Genomic DNA, 16,081 nt, shown 5'->3' with positions numbered 1-16,081 from the left:
GACCACAGGTGTGATGTGTAGTTTTAAACTGTCAACTTGTCACAGCCTAGAACCACTTAGCTTAACCAAGTCAATTATGAAAGTCTTAATTGAGGAATTGTCTTCATAAGGCTGACCTATGAGCATGTTTGTAGAGGACTGACTTGATAGTTAATGGACGTGGGAAGATCCAGTTCACTATGGGCGGCACCATTCCCTAGGCAAGGATACTGTGTTCAGTGAAAAAAGTTAGCTGAACAATAGCAAGCAGGTAGCACGGGCTCATTTGTTTCTCTCTGGTCTTGACTGTGAATGTAGTAAAACTTGAAGTTCCTGCCACTCTGACTTCTCCATTACAATGGGTTGTGATGTGGAATTGTAAGCTGAATCAACTCCTTTCTCCCTTAAACTGCTTTTTATCCATGGGTTGATCACATCAACAGAAATGAAACCAGGTCATCAGGGAGTATTTAGGAACGAAGATGCTAAATGAGGAGATCTGAGAAGGTGGTGAATAGGCCGTCTATGCCCTGGTGGTATCAGGGCATCTGACTGTCCTAGCATGCAAATCAGTAGCTAGGAAGCTCTACAGAGTTTTAATATAGTTCCTTTATATCATATATCCACGCTCTACTGAGCATCAGTAGTTCCTTTACAGTATGCATTGCTTATGTCTCTCACTGATATGACAGACACCATACAGAAACAACTTAAGGAAGGATTTATTTTTGCTTCACAGCTTGAAAGATTATAGTCTATCATGGCTGGGAAGGTATGGCAGAGTTCCTGGTGGTGGGCACATGCGGTTTTGACGCCTCATGTCGGGCAGACCATGAAGTAGAGAGGGAATGCTAGCTCTCATCTGGCTTTTTCCCTTAAAAAAATAAATTAATTAAAAAAGTGTGTGTGTGTGTGTGTGTGCGCGCGTGCGCATGCGTGTGTGCACGTAAGATTTTCCGTATGTGTGCTACATTGCTCGCAGTGACCCCGGAGTCCAGAAGATCCAGAAGAGGGAGTTAGCATCCCTGGAACTGTAGTTACTAGGAGTTGTGAGACACTCAACCTAGGTGTTGGCAAGAGTAAGCTATTGCTTTTAGCTGCTGAATCATTTCTTCAGTCTCCCCTCCCCCAACCCCACACTTCCTAAACTAAACTAAAGCTAAACCCAGACAAATGCTTGAATGAGAAAAAAAATGTAGCACAGAAAAGGGGGTTATATATAAACCCCTCCATAAACATTCCCTAATTCTTTAGCTCATGGAATGTCCCCGCTAGGGCTGAGACAGTATTTTTCTTCTAGAATTGTTTTTTGAACAAATAAATAGAAGCGTGTACATTGAATAGTTTCTATGCCATAGATGACAGGTGCTCTTCAGCTCACAATGGTTTTGCCTCTTGTCCTAGTTTTAGTTTTATCGCTGTGATAGCGCCATAGGGGAGAATCTCAAAATTCTGGACTTGAGCCCATCATGGTGGGGAAGTCAAGGCAGGAATTCGAAGCAACTAGTCTCATCCATAGCCAAGAGCAGAGAGCAATTGATTAATGCACGGATGCTTGTGTTGGGCTGGCTGTTACACGGATTCATGCTAGGACCCTCTGCCTAGGGAATGTTGCCGCCCATTTTCAGGAAGGCTAGTTCCACGGCAGTTAACACAATTTCGACAATCTCCTCAGACATGCCTCCAGGTTAATCTTATCCAGAACAGCCCCTCATTGATATTCTCTTCCCAGGTGATTCTAAATTGTGTAAAGTTGTCCATTAAAACCGACCATTGCAAATCCTAATAAACCCACTATATGCAAGACTAGTTTAAGTGGAAGCTGTAGCTAATTCCCCTAATTTATAAACCGTCACAGCTTAACCTGGCTTACTTATCTTAAATGTGTTCAGGACACTCATATCGGTCTGTTGCTCAGTATAATCTTCTAACACAAATCCTATTTTATAACACATGGTAGGATCTCACACAGAGTTTATTGAGTACTATATTAAAAGTGAAAATCAATTCGTTGCATGAGTGTGTACACATACCTTCATAAAACTGAAAAACAGAACTGGAAGGTTCTATACATTGAAGTATTTTGTAAGTAGGAGGCTGTCTGTACATTTAATGCTGTTTGAAAGGTCCTCTTAGTTATTTGTTTAGAAGCTCTATACTTCACTGCATAGACACCATTATTAATTGAAAACTTACTTTTGTTATTTTCAACCATTTTTATTAAAGGCACCAATTCTTTGAGAAGAAAACTTTAGTGGGAATTATATTTAATTACAGTATTTTTCATTCTTTCAGAAATCCCAATGTTTCTGTGAATATCATTGTGCAGCTACATATGTAAGGTGCACTTTAAACTTCTTAAATTCTTGTTATTTCTGTGTGCATACATGCACGTGCAGTGCACACACACACACACACACACACACACACACACACACACACATGGTTATGTGCATATGTGTAGAGGTCAGATTAAAAACTTGCCGAAGTCAATTTTTTCCTTCCTCTTCATGTGTTCTAGGATTGACCTCTTGTTGTCAGGCTTGGTGGCAAGCCCCATATGCACTGAGCCATCTCACCTGCCCCATAAAAATGCATTCTGAAAAAGCAAATACATTGCTAGAAACAGGTGTGCATTCTAAGTTTTAATTGGTTAATTAACAAGTAACCAATTAAATAACTAACCAACAATGAAATAACTAAGATTAACCAACCAACAAATAACGAATTAACTATTTAGCTAATTCGTTAATAGACTAATTAAGTAACTAACAGATTAGTTACTAGTGTCTTTTCATTCTGTTTTGTTTTTTAGCCTTTTTTGAGATACGGTTTAACTCTGCAGCGCAACCTAACTTGGAACTTGTTGTGTAGCCCAGGCTGGCCTCCAGCTCAGCATCCTTCTGCCTCAGCCTCCTCTGCTGGATGTCAGGTGAGTACCATGCTGCCTACCCAAGGGATCCTTCCTTCAGCAATATCTAGCGAGCTGTTCCCTCCAGCGAGGACCTGCTGCCAGATGTTTTACTTCCGGCCTTTGCATCTGTTAAGTGTGACCCCTACCCTGGTATACTTTTCATTTTAGGTGTGGGTTTTTGTCTATATTTTTCTTTTGAAATTGTACGATCTTTCAAATCTTCTTTTCCTCTTCGGTGAGTTGCAAAGTATACACGTGAGTCCATTTTGGTTCCACTTTAGTTCCAAAGCCAATTATAGTTTCACACACCTAAACTTTGTTTATTTTTTATTTTTTTAGTTAAACCATTTGAAATGCTATCATTTCTATTAAACCTTTTCCTTTGCTAAACAAGGATGCTTTATATTTGCCTGACTTCCAGGCAGGGTGTCACCGTGTAGCCCAGGCTGTCCTCAGATTCCCAGTGACCCTCCTAGCTCAGTCTCCTCCTGATCACAGGCATGTCCCAACATGTCTCGACTTGCCTAACTCTCTATCTGTTTTTCCTCTCCCCTTTCTCTAGATGACCGTCCTTGAGATTAACATAGGACCTGCTTGTAAACTTTGACAAACTAAATAATCATGAAAATATAACTGTGGCACCATTGTTCTGACATGTGATACTGTAGGACATGGGTTTTAATTTTCGTTTGTATGTATGTTTATGGTGTCTATGTGTGGATGGTGTATGTTTTCATTGGCGGTGGAGTGGGTGGTGGGTAATGCATGGAAGTCAGAAGGCAACATGGAGGATCCTATTCAATCACTCTTTGCCTTATGTCTTTGAGACAGAATCTCTTGCTGAACCTGGAGCTAGTCTGGTGGCTAGCAAGCCCCAGGGAATATCTTGTTTCTGCCATTCCACCTACAGCTAATTATAAGAGACTTGAGGCCACAACTGACTTTTTACATAGGTGTCGGGATCTGAACTCATGTCCTCATGCTTGCTTAGCAAGTCCTCTTAGACGCTGAGACATCCTCCCCGTCCCCAACTTCTGTTTTTTTTTTCCTTTTTCCTTTGAGACAGACAGGGTCTAATGTAAGTCAGGCCTTAACGCACTGTGTAGCTAGGGATGACTTTGAAGTCTGGATCCTCCTGTCTCTGACTCATGGATGCTGGGATTCCAGGCCCATGGGACCATTCCTGTTTTATGTGATGCTGGGGATGGTACCCGGGGCTTAACTCACAGTGCTCTACCCACTGAGCCACACCCCCAACACCATCTCTTACTCTTTGTTCACAGTGCCTATAAGACCGGCAGGTGTCCTAGGCCACCAGGACAGGCACAAACCTGAAGCAACAGGGACAGTCAGTCATACACATAAACCTCAAAAACAATGAGCCAAAGCATGGACTTTTCACTTTTTAAAGTTGCTATATCCAGGTATTTGCTACAGGAATGGAAACCTAACACACTATTCCCCAGGCTGTTTTGCTTTTTGTTTTTTAACTAAATTCAGAGGCAGGTGCACTGCTATGTAAAGGACCAGATGGTACCTTCATGTTTTAAAATTATACCTGTTTAAAAAAAATTTTATCCCCCCTTTTTTCCCCAGTCCAGGGCCTCTGTGTGTGTGTGTGTGTGTGTGTGTGTGTGTGTGTGTGTGTGTGTGTTCACTGTGTAGGTGCAGTACCTTTGGAGACCAGAAGAGGGTGTTAGAAGATAGAATTACAGGCAATTGTAAGCAACCTTATACGAGGTGGGAGTTGAACTTAGGTCCTCTGGAACAGCAGCAAGTGCTCTTAACCAGTTGACCACCTCTCCAGCCCCATCACCATTTTTTAAAACGTATTTTTATTTCTAGAAACCTTTGTACTTGAAATTACACAAAGACTTTATTCTGACCTGTTCTGTCTGTCTGTCTGTCTTTCCCTCTCTCTGTCTCTGTCTCTGTCTCTGTCTCTCTCTCTCTCTCTCTCTCTCTCTCTCTCTCTCTCTCTGTCCCTCTCCCTCCCTCTTATTTTTTCATTTCAACCATTAAAACAATGTAAAGACAATTCTTCAATGAAGAACTTAAACCAAGTGCCCATCTCTTACCCCATGATATTAGCAACCATAGATAATTTTTGCATTAGGTCAACCACTATTTTTGAGGTTGAAAAAACTAATGTTTCTACACTTCTGTTATTTCTTGTGCATTAATTTCCTGAATTCATCTGCAGGCAAACACACACACACACACACACACACACACACACACACACACACCAAATCAAAAGCAAAATGCCATCCTCCACAAAGAATCTATTATTCCCTGATTCCTTCCTTTATAAAATGCTTTTAAAATTTAAAATGTTATTGTTGTTATTGTATGTGTGTGCAACATGTGTGCACTTATGCACTTATGCCATGGTGTGTGTGTGTGTGTGTGTGTGTGTGTATGTGTATGTGTGTGTGTGTAGGTCAGAGGACAATTTAATGGACTTACTTTCCTTCATCCACCTTTAGAAGGGATCAGTTCAGGTCCTCAGGCTTGCATGGCAAACACCTGTACCTACTGAACCATCACTGAGTCCTATAAGATAGTATTTGGAATCAATATGGACAAGGGACTGGAGAGATGGTTCAATGGGCAATAATGCTTGCAGATCTTAGCACCTAGGTAACAAGCTAGACATGGTTCCACATGTGTATGTAACCCTATTATTGAGGGGTGTGCAGATAGGAAGATCTCTGGGGGTTTCTTGGGCAAACCACCCGTGAAGTCCAGTTTCCAGGGGCTGCTTTGCCTCAAAGGAATGAGATAGATAGATAGTTAGAGAGATAGATTGATACATACATACATACATACATACATACATACATACATACATAGATACATAGATAGATAGATAGATAGATACATACATAGTTAGTTAGATACATACATATATACATACATACATAGTTAGATAGATAGATACATAGATAGATACATAGATACATAGGTACATAGATAGATACATAGATAGACAGACAGACAGACAGACAGATAGAGAACTGAGGACACCTGATATCCTACTCTGCCCTCCATCAGCACACACATGGGCTCCTGCCCAAGCACATTCATGTACCTATACAACACACACATACAAAGACACACATGCAATCACTATGTCATTTTGGATTCATGGAGTCTTTGTCCTTTTTTGTAATTACTAAGAAGAAGGTCGAATGTGTGAATTTATTATTCAAGTGAACTCAGTACAGTGCCAAGAATGCTGGAACTGGGGCTATAACATAGAACTTGTGCTGTGGTAAAGGAAAACAGTTGTCACCACATGAGCATGGGTGGAAGCTTCCAGAGGCACTTAGAGAAAACATTTTATCTGCAAATGGTGGCATGAACCTGTAATCCCAGCACTTAGGTGGTTGAGGTAGGAGGAGAAGGAATTCTTGCAGTCTTAAGCTACTTAGCAAGTTTGTCGTCGTCGTCATTGTCCTCCTCCTCCTCTTCCTCCTCCTCCTCTTCCTCCTTCTCCTCATCACCCCCAACTTAATCTTCTTTATTTTGGAGATGAGTTCTTGCTATATCTTCCAGATCTATCTAAGCTAGCAATCCTCCTGCCTCAGCCTCCTGAGTGCTGGGATTTCAGGCATGGACCGTGTATGACACCCGGCATATATACTTTTCCCTTCTTTTAGAAGAATTGTTATCGTTTGTACCGATACAGCCCCCTCATCAATCTTCTTGTCGCAGAGTGAGCTCAGCTGTTTGTAAAGCAGCGAGTGTGCTATTTTTTTCTCTTCTGCACGTTTACTGCTGTGGAAACAAATCAATGCAGTGCTTTTTCTCAAAAAAAAAAAAAAAAAAAAAAAAAAAAAAAAAAAAAAAAAAAAAGGCAGCCAGACCTGTAAGACAGTTCAACAGGTAAAGTCTTTTGCAACCAAGCCTGTTGGCATGAATTCGACCCCTGGAACCAAATCCTGCAACTTGTCCTCTCACCTCTGCATACACACTAAGACACATGTGGGACGCCTCCTGGACTAAAAAGACCAAAATGTAGTTGGGCTCGAGAGATGGCTCGGCAGTTAAGAGTGCTTGCTGCTCTTGCAGAGGACCTGAGTTCAGTTCCCAGCACCCACACTGGGTGATTAGAACAATCTATAACTCCAGCTCCAGGGGATCAGACACTATCTTCTGGTCTCCTCAGGGATTCACACACATATTCACCCAAATACTCACGTACTCACACATATACATAAATATAAATAAATAAATCTTTTAAAAAAATCTGTAATAAAAATATTCTGGACAGAAATCAACCAAGTTGAAAAAAATCTGAATACAGTCTTCCTGTGTATTTGTTTGGTGTGTGTGTGTGTGTATTGTGGGGGCCAGAGTTCCTAGCCTTCTACCTTTTCCTTGCGACAGGGTCCGTCTTCTATGGCTAGCTACAGTGTGTGGTCGGCTAGCTGGCCTGTGAGATCCATGAATTCTCCTGTCTTCATCTTCCACATCATGGTAGGAGTCTTAAAGTGATTACAGACTCCTGTTACATGGGCTCATGGTGAACCCAGGTCCTCATGATTGTACAACAGGTACCTTACCCACCGAGCCACCTTTCCAGACCCAGAATAGTTTGTCCAATTAACCTCTTCCTGCATATCTCTATCTCTATCTCTATCTCTATCTCTATCTCTATCTCTCTATCTCTATCTCTATCTCTATATCTATCTCTATCTCTATATCTATATCTATATCTATATATATATCTATCTATATCTATATATGATAAACATCTACAACAACAGTGTTTTCTACTTGCAAACCCAGGGTTGATGGCTTCCTTAGTGTATAAAAACTGATGACATGACCACTCTGTGGTACGGTTAAGGGGAAGGTGTTTATTGTAGATATAACAGAGAGGACAGCCACAGACATCGCAAAGAGTCTGGAGCAGAGAGAGAGAGAGAGAGAGAGAGAGAGAGAGAGAGAGAGAGAGAGAGAGAGAGAGACAGGGACAGAGACAGGGACAGGGACAGGGACAGAGAGACAGGGACACAGAGAGAGACAGAGAGAGAGCAACAGAGACAGAGACAGGGACAGAGAGACAGAGAGAGAGCAACAGAGACAGAGACAGGGACAGAGACAGAGACAGGGACAGAGAGACAGAGAGAGAGCAACAGAGACAGAGACAGGGACAGAGACAGAGACAGGGACAGAGACAGAGACAGGGACAGAGAGACAGAGAGAGAGCAACAGAGACAGAGACAGGGACAGAGACAGAGACAGGGACAGAGAGACAGAGAGAGAGCAACAGAGACAGAGACAGGGACAGAGACAGAGACAGGGACAGAGACAGAGACAGGGACAGAGACAGAGAGAGAGCAACAGAGACAGAGACAGGGACAGAGACAGAGAGACAGAGAGAGAGCAACAGAGACAGAGACAGGGACAGAGACAGAGACAGGGACAGAGACAGGGACAGAGAGAGAGAGAGACAGAGACAGAGACAGGGACAGAGAGAGAGACTGAGCCTGGCCATTAGAGAAGCAGAGCAGAGCAGAGCAGAGAGATGGGGTGTGGCAAGAGATAAAGACAAAGAGACTGGGGCAAAATTAGGATATCACATTGCATTTTTTTTTCACATATCCACACAGGCAGGACCTTTACTCATGTTTACGCCAGGACACGTGCTCTGGCACATGTGTGGAGGTCAGAGGTCAACTTTCAGAAGTCAGATATATTTTTTTAGTCTCTACCTTATGGGGCCTGGAGATTGAACGCAGGTCATCAGACTTGGCCAAGAAGGCCTCTGTCTGCCGAGCCGTTTCCACGGTCCGATCTTTCTCTTTTTGTTTTCGTCCTTTTAAAGTCTCCAACCACTTTTGTTCAGAGCGTGGCAGACCCCCTCATTGCTTTCTGCTCCTGATGGTCTGGAGTCCTGGAAGGTAAATCGGTCAGTCAATAGGCAAACGGAAAGAAGGAGAGACCAAAGGAAAGGAAGAGGGAGATGCAGAGCGACCTGGGCACTCCAGAAGATGATCTGTACCAGCGAGGATGTGATTGTGCCCTGTCTCGCGTATGTCACAGGATCCCAAAGCCAGGCAGAGGACAGAAGTTACCGTCCCCTCCAGGACTCTGGATTTTCCTCGACCGGGGACAATGCTTGGTGCTAACTGCAGTTACAAATGTGCGGCGAAACAAAGTCCCCGTCGTCCATTTTGTTGTGTTGATTTTAGCCTCTATCCTGTACTTGGTGAAACATCTCTTTGGGGTGCTCTGCATGGAGCCCAGGCCTCGTGTATGTTAGACAAGTCTACCACTACCAAGGTACGCCCAGAGCCCCTCACTGAGGGGTTCTAGGCTCTGCTGTTTAGCCAAATTCCAGCCCTTATCTGACTAGAAAGTGTGTATGTGTGTGTGTTTCTGTGTGTCTCTCTGTGTATGTGTGTCTGTGTCTGTTACACATTTATCATATATTCTATTTATATAATCAATTAAACAAGTGTCAGGTCCCGTGGCTCAGTTTCTCCGTTAACCTGGAAGTCTTACAATAGTTGTAGTCAGAGAAACACGGCTCTTACCATGATCCCCAAAGCTGGCTACTTTCTTTCAGTTCTTGGTGTGTCTGAACTTTGTATCCTGAGGAGGCAGACCCTTGATGACCCCTTCTTCCAGGTCACGTCTTTGACATGTGTTGACTCATTGTAAACTATAGGTCCTTGTGCAAAACAACTGTCCTCTTAATCACGTTAGTTGTGCTTGCTGGCAAGAGTGTTTGTTACCTGTTGGTGTTCGTTTTAGATGGAGGGTCATTGAACTCTCTAACCACTCCTGTAACTGTGGGTGGTTTTGGAGAAGGGGAGGGGGTCCTCAAAGGTGCTAGAGCAGAGGTTCTCAACCTGTGGGTTGAGACCCCCTGGCAAACTTTTATCTCCAAAACCATGTACATTATGATTCATAACAGTAGCAAAATTATAGTGATGAAGTATCATCAAAATAATTTTAAGGTCAGGGGTCACCACACCATGAGGAACTGTATTAAAGGGTCTCAGGGTCAGGAAGGTTGAGGGTTGCTGCCCTACAGGAATAGCGGATAGCCCTGAGACTAAAATTTTTGAATCAAGACTTGGGGACGAAGCCTTAGAAAAGTTGAGAAGCACTATGCTAGAGTATAGTCTAGAAGAGGTTAATTAAGGGGTTCCACATATACAGTTGCATGGAATCATTGTCCAGGATGGGTGAAGACTTCAGTATGTTTTGGGGCCACCCACAGCCCTGCCAGTAATTTCCCATTCATGTTTTGTAAGCAAGCCCGATAATGTCACCGTTTCCCAAGGTGAATTCTGGGGGCGCTGATTTATCAGGGGGACATTATGAAGCTGTGCCCAGGGTAAGAATTCCCATGACACAGTGACAAAGGACCATGCTTGTTGGAGCTCACTGTAGGCTTGGAGCTGAGTGACCCTAGTATATGACTGTTATTTCACAGGGTGGCACTTAATCTTTACCAAGACCTCAAAGGGGGGTGGATGCCAGTATCATTCCCATTTTACAGATGAGGACATCAAGATTCAGAAAGAACAAGTAACTTGTCCATTGCAGCGGGGAGGACAGCGTGAGAACTTTTGCCAGGTGTGTCCCACACTGGTCATATGGCTTCTCTCTTCAGAGCCTCCCCTCCCCCCTCTAACCCCTCCCCCAGGCACTCCCTGTGTGTAGATAGGCTTACTGTCTTGTGACTGAGTTTGCTGGCCTGCATTCATCCTTAAGGAGAATTTCTTAAAAGGGCTACAGATTGTTACAAGACTCTGCTTTTCAGTTAGGAGTGATGAGCCTTACCTGACACTCTGGAAGCCAGGAGGCTGAGGCAGGGTGACACCGGGAGGGAGTTCAGGGCCTGGCTAAATAGGGAGATGCTCTCAAAGTAGATATATAATAAGTTCTCAGGCCCAGGAGGACCTGACTTCTAACTCGGTGGGTAGGGCCTTACTTACACACCTGTGCTGCCAACTCTGGGGAGGCGGAGTCAGGGATTCCAGGCGTGTTCTGGCCAATCAGTGTGTCAAAATGGCAAGAGCCCATTTCAAAAACGAAACAAGGCGGATGGTAACTGATAAATAACGTCTATGGTGTTCGCTGGCCTCCACATGCTCACCCATACGCTCTCTCTCACACACACACATGTAATTCTTACCCAACTATATACCGAGATTTCTCCCACTGTATTTATCTACCTGCCGTCCCCTTCTGTCCCCCCACACCAAGACTAGGTTTCAGATAGTAGCTCAGGCTGTCCTGGGAACTCACTGAGAGCACAGACTGACTTCTGATTCCAGATTATCCTGCCTCCACCTCCTCCTCCGTGCTGGGATGGCAGGTCTGCCCCACCACACCTGGCCCACTTACCACTCTTTATGGACACCCTTCCACACACATCTGTGAAAAAAAAAACACACACAGCTCCCCTGGTGCCCCAAGAAGGCTTAAAGACAATTTGGGAGGGAAAGCTGGGGCATGAGAAGATGGGTTAAGAAATCCGACATGTCAAAGGTGTGCCAGCAGTAGCAAGCGCCGTGGGGACTCAAAAAAAAAAAAAAAAAAAAAAAGCTCAAAACAAAACAAAAAAACCCCCAAAAACCTGCAGCTCAGGCGGCAGGCCAGGAGGCACAGGCAGTGAGGGGATCCTGATTAACTTGTGTGACTGACTGCCAGCACCAGTGCCCAAACTCCCTTGGCAGCAGGACCAGCCAACAGAGAGTTGGTGGCTGAGCTTTTTGGAAGAAACGCTAAGGATGACTTTCCCCGGTTCGTTCCTGATTGGAGCAAGGAATTTCTCCACGTCTTTGATTCTGACAGATTCATGGTCCCCATAGGGAGTAAGACCCTGGCAGCTCAGAGAAAAGGGGGATATTAGAAAAGATCGTGCCAACCAGGTGGGTTGTTCTCTCTCTCTCTCTCTCTCTCTCTCTCTCTCTCTCTCTCTCTCTCTCTCTCTCTCTCTCTCTCCTCACCCTAGCAGGAGCAGGAAGGGGTTATGAGGGCCTCTGGAGGCTAGGGGCGGGGGGGGGGGTGACTTGTTACTTTGCTCTTTTTCTTGATAAGACTACCCTTGGTAGCAAGATGTATCCTGTCAGCAGTTGGACACTTGAATGGCAGCCAGATGGTCCCCCTGGAAAGCTAAGTGGTGACTCTAAGCTGATTGTTGTCCTTCAAGTGTGGGGCAAGGGAGACCAGGGTTCTGTCTGGGTGTAGACTTGGGAAGTCAGCTCCAGGTTAGGCTGTGAGGTTTCCACTCCGCATCTTGCGTCAAGGTAGGTATCCAGGATTCTTTCTTATGGAATCTATACTATGACCTTGGTAGGAGTGGGGTCGGGCTACATGTTCTGAGGCTCTAGAGATGCGGGATGAGGTGTGTCTGTGTGTGTGTGTGTGTGTGTGTGTGTGTGTGTGTGTGTGTGTGTGTTTATGCCCTTACTAGACATAGCAAAAGACGGCCCACAGTATTTTGCTCTCACCCTAGTTTTGACTACTAGCCTTTCCTTTGACACCTCCTCTCCCGTGGCTTTTGGGGACTCAGGTGTAACTGTGGGCATCGGGGAAGAAGGAGTTAAGGTAGGGGTGGGCGTGCTTGGGTTGGGGTTGAGGTGTTTAATAGAGAGAGGTAAGCAATTGGCGAATGTGAACGTGGGCAGCTTCTTTGGGGAGGAGAGGAAGAAGGGCCGGCTGCTAAGCTGCAGCTCGCCCCCCGCGTGTGTCTGCCTGTGTGTGCAGCGTGCATGTGTGTGAGAGCGAGCAAGCGAGCGAGTGTGAGTGCGCGCGCACCGAGGCGTTCCTCAGGTTGCGCTGCCTGGAAACGGAGGGAGCCATTGGAGAGGCTTTGGGGGTGGGGGTGGGGGTGGGAGGTCCCCAATCCTGGGAGAAAAGCGAAGAGATAGACTGGGGTGGCCAAGCCAGCCCAGCAACCCAGCTCCAGGCTCGGTGGGGAGGGAAGAAGGCAAGAGTGGTAGGGGGATCTCTTTGCTAGAGACCGCTAGGCTTCTTCTTCCTCTGGAGGAACCGGGGAGGCACTGGGGAGGAGGCCGGAGCTGCATGGAGTTTCTGGGGCGCGCAACTCCGGCGGGGCCTCGGCCACTGGGCTCCCAGGCGCTGCGAGGAGGCAGCCGCGCACATGGGCTAAGCCCGCGCGGCCAGCGGGCGCGGGAGGGGTAGAGGCGAGAGCGGTGCAGGGGGTGCGGGGCGCACGTTCCCCCAGACGGGAGGCGAGGACAAGGACAGGGGAGAAAGGAGCAGCCTAGATCACCGCGGGCTCTGCAAAGACCAGCTGAGATACTCAAGGGAAAGGAGAGACTCGCGCCGGGCTCTCGGGTGCCGCTGGGTTGGGCAAAGCGGCCTCCCAACCGGAGTGGGGGGAACGCCGTGGGAGCCGGCTACGGAGAGGAAGGATGCCCGCGCGGGGACGCGTGTGAGCGCCAGGCTGAGCGCTCGGGTTCGCGTCGCCCCCTCCCTGCGGGCCTCGGAGGAGGTGCCTGGGCAGCCGGGCAGCGGAGCTCCGGCTCCAGGAGAGGTGAGTGCTGCTCTTTCCCAGTCTTTATCCCGCATCCTCCATGCATCCTTGCCTTCCTCGCTGCTTTCATGATCCCTTCCTCGGATACCCCTACCCAAGCGAGTCTCGGAGTGGGCGGGTGTGCTGCCCACAAGCGCCTCCCGGACCTGTTGGCCCCGCTCTAAGCACCCCACATCTCGGGGCCAGGGTGTCACCCGAGCCATCCTGATCTCTCTTGATGCTTAGGGTGGGCGAGGAATGCTGGATTTGCAGAAGGGCCTGGGTTCACTCGTGGGAATCCCGGGACTGTGCCTAGCTCGTGGAGTCTTGGGTGTCAGTGGCCACCGGGCTGCGCGCCCCCCCGGGGACACCCAGGTTGTGGGAAAAGGGGGCTCTGGGTATCGGGGATCCGATCTGCATCCTAGCCTAAGTGGGAGTCCTTGGTGGCATCCTGGTCTCCGGGAAGCTGGAGTCATGGCGATCTATCCTGAGAGGTGGGAGGTATGGTTCACTCCATCTCCCCACCCATGATGCTCGCCCCCTTGGGGAGAATCGGTGGTCTTGGAGCACATGGGGTGACCCTAGAGGCCTCAAGCAGCTCCACCAGGACCTCTGGGTGGCAAGCTTTGGAACTAATCCAGATCCAGGGCAGAGGTAGATACTCCGCCTCTCTAGCGCAAGCCAGGTTTGCCCGGGTGCCCAAGCTTCCTCAGACCAGCGCTTCGGGGAGTGAACTTCCTCAGACTTGGTCTGAGGGCGGCTGGGCAGCAGCAGCAGGTAGTTCTAGTCTTGCCTCAGGGCTCTGGAGGACCCGAGGATACTTTGACCCACAAGCAGATGGTGCTAAGCCAGGACTGAGCGCTGCGGTTTGATTCCACAGTGCGGGACACGTGCATCTTCGGCCCCCATCCCGGTGTTTCTTCTCCAAGCTGTTCCTTTACACGAGGAGTTTGTGAGAGATCCCATTTGTGCCTCACTCCTTACCTCCAGGGGTAGCTGTGTCTGCATGCAGTTCCTTAGGTGCCAAGACTGGGGCGCCATCCCTAGGCCCCAGACTATTGTTTTTTTACATAAAAAGGAGACATTCCCGGGGTCAAAACATAGCAGCCAAGAGCTGGTAGTATGCGGCTGTGAAGTCTGATGAACTGTGGTATTAACTACATTCTGCAGTGACCCGGTACAGCCTCAGCTGCAGAGTTACCGAGACTCATAGAAATAAGGGACACTGTTCTCACCTTATGCATTTGTGCACGTGGAGGGACTCGTGTTCAGCGTCTAATTGCTGCCTCTCTGTCTCAAAGATCAACTTTACACACACACACACACACACACACCCCGGAGCTAAGCAAAGGTTGTAAAACTGGTGTGAAATTGTCTTACGGGGTGGTGCAAGACACACTGTGCACAGAGTACTACTCCAGCTGTCCTGGGGGTTGTTGGACGTGGTTGATTTACCACTTTAATTAATTAACTAATTAATTAATTTATTCATGCAAGGTGGGCATCAGTGGCATGGTAACAATGTGAGTTGTCAGTGTTACTTATTAGTTTCTTATTTATTTGGTGTGTGTGTGTCTGTGTATGCGTGTGTGTGTATGTGTGTGTATGTGTATGTGTGTATGTATGTGTGTGTATGTGTATGTGTGTATGTATGTGTGTATGCATGTGTGTGTATGTGTGTGTATGTGTATGTGTGTATGTATGTGTGTATGCATGTGTGTGTATGTGTGTGTGTATGTGTGTGTATGTGTATGTATGTATGTGTGTGTATGTGTGTGTGTATGTGTGTATGTGTATGTGTGTGTGTGCATGTGTGTGTATGTGTGTGTGTATGTGTGTGTGTATGTATGTGTGTGTATGTGTGTGTATGTGTATGTGTGTGTATGTGTGTGTATGTATGTGTATGTGTGTATGTGCGTGTATGTGTGTGTATATGTGTTTGTGTGTCTGTGTGTGTGTGTCTGTGTGTGTGTATGTGTGTGTGTGTGTGTGTTGGAGGCCAGAGACACAGAATCTCCCGGGAGCTGGAGTTACAATGCAGTTGTGAACCACCTGACACGGCCCCTGGGAATCAAACTCAGGTCCTTGCTGCAAGAGCGGCAAGCACTCTTGACCACTGAGCCATCCCTCCAGCCCCAATTTTATTGATTTCTTTTCTTGCTTTGCATTGAGTGGGATGACACAAAGGCTGGGTATCCATTTCGTGGGAGTGATCTACCACTGAGTGAAGTCTCCACTTATTCCTGCTGGCTTCTATATCTGCTAATTCTGCCCTGTGAGGTGCTGGCTGAGGTCTTAGGTGACCCTTTAGCTCTCTCCCGGGCTAGGCTGGCAGCTCCCTTGCTGGGCCTGGTTTAGCATCCTCCCATGGCACCCAGGTTGTGGTGACTGTTCCTTACTTCTCTGAGCAAGGCATGGGGGCCTGGCAGATGCCCAAGCCTGCTCGTGAGGGAATGGCTTCGGAAAGGTGGCCTTTTTTGGAGTCAGGTGAAGCTTGTGGGGTTTAATCCAAGCAGCTGGGGGCACGTTTTAGAATTGTTTTGGGATTGCTCACTAAAATATCACCTCTTCTCAGACCCTGAAAAGTGACAGTTGTCACCAACCGAGCCTTCGTCGACGGTGTGGCATAGAGGCTTTTGTAGAAAGAGAATAAGTAGCAAGTGGTGGTGACTAAG

At 46.8% G+C, this 16,081-nt stretch overlaps 1 protein-coding gene across 14 annotated transcripts in view; it reads left to right on the top strand.

Moving 5' to 3' along the window:
• Positions 1 to 16,081, top strand: part of Caln1 (calneuron 1) — a 491,884-nt gene that overhangs the window by 71,727 nt on the left and 404,076 nt on the right. The window contains exon 1 of one of the 14 annotated variants that reach the window (XM_006249243.5): positions 12,786 to 13,427. The gene's annotated coding sequence lies outside the window, so the exon portion shown is untranslated. 14 annotated transcript variants of the gene reach the window in all.

The sequence above is a fragment of the Rattus norvegicus genome, chromosome 12, assembly GCF_036323735.1.
Source record: "Rattus norvegicus strain BN/NHsdMcwi chromosome 12, GRCr8, whole genome shotgun sequence".
In the NCBI taxonomy this organism is placed as follows: Eukaryota; Metazoa; Chordata; class Mammalia; order Rodentia; family Muridae; genus Rattus; species Rattus norvegicus.
This window is presented reverse-complemented; position numbering and strand designations above follow the sequence as displayed.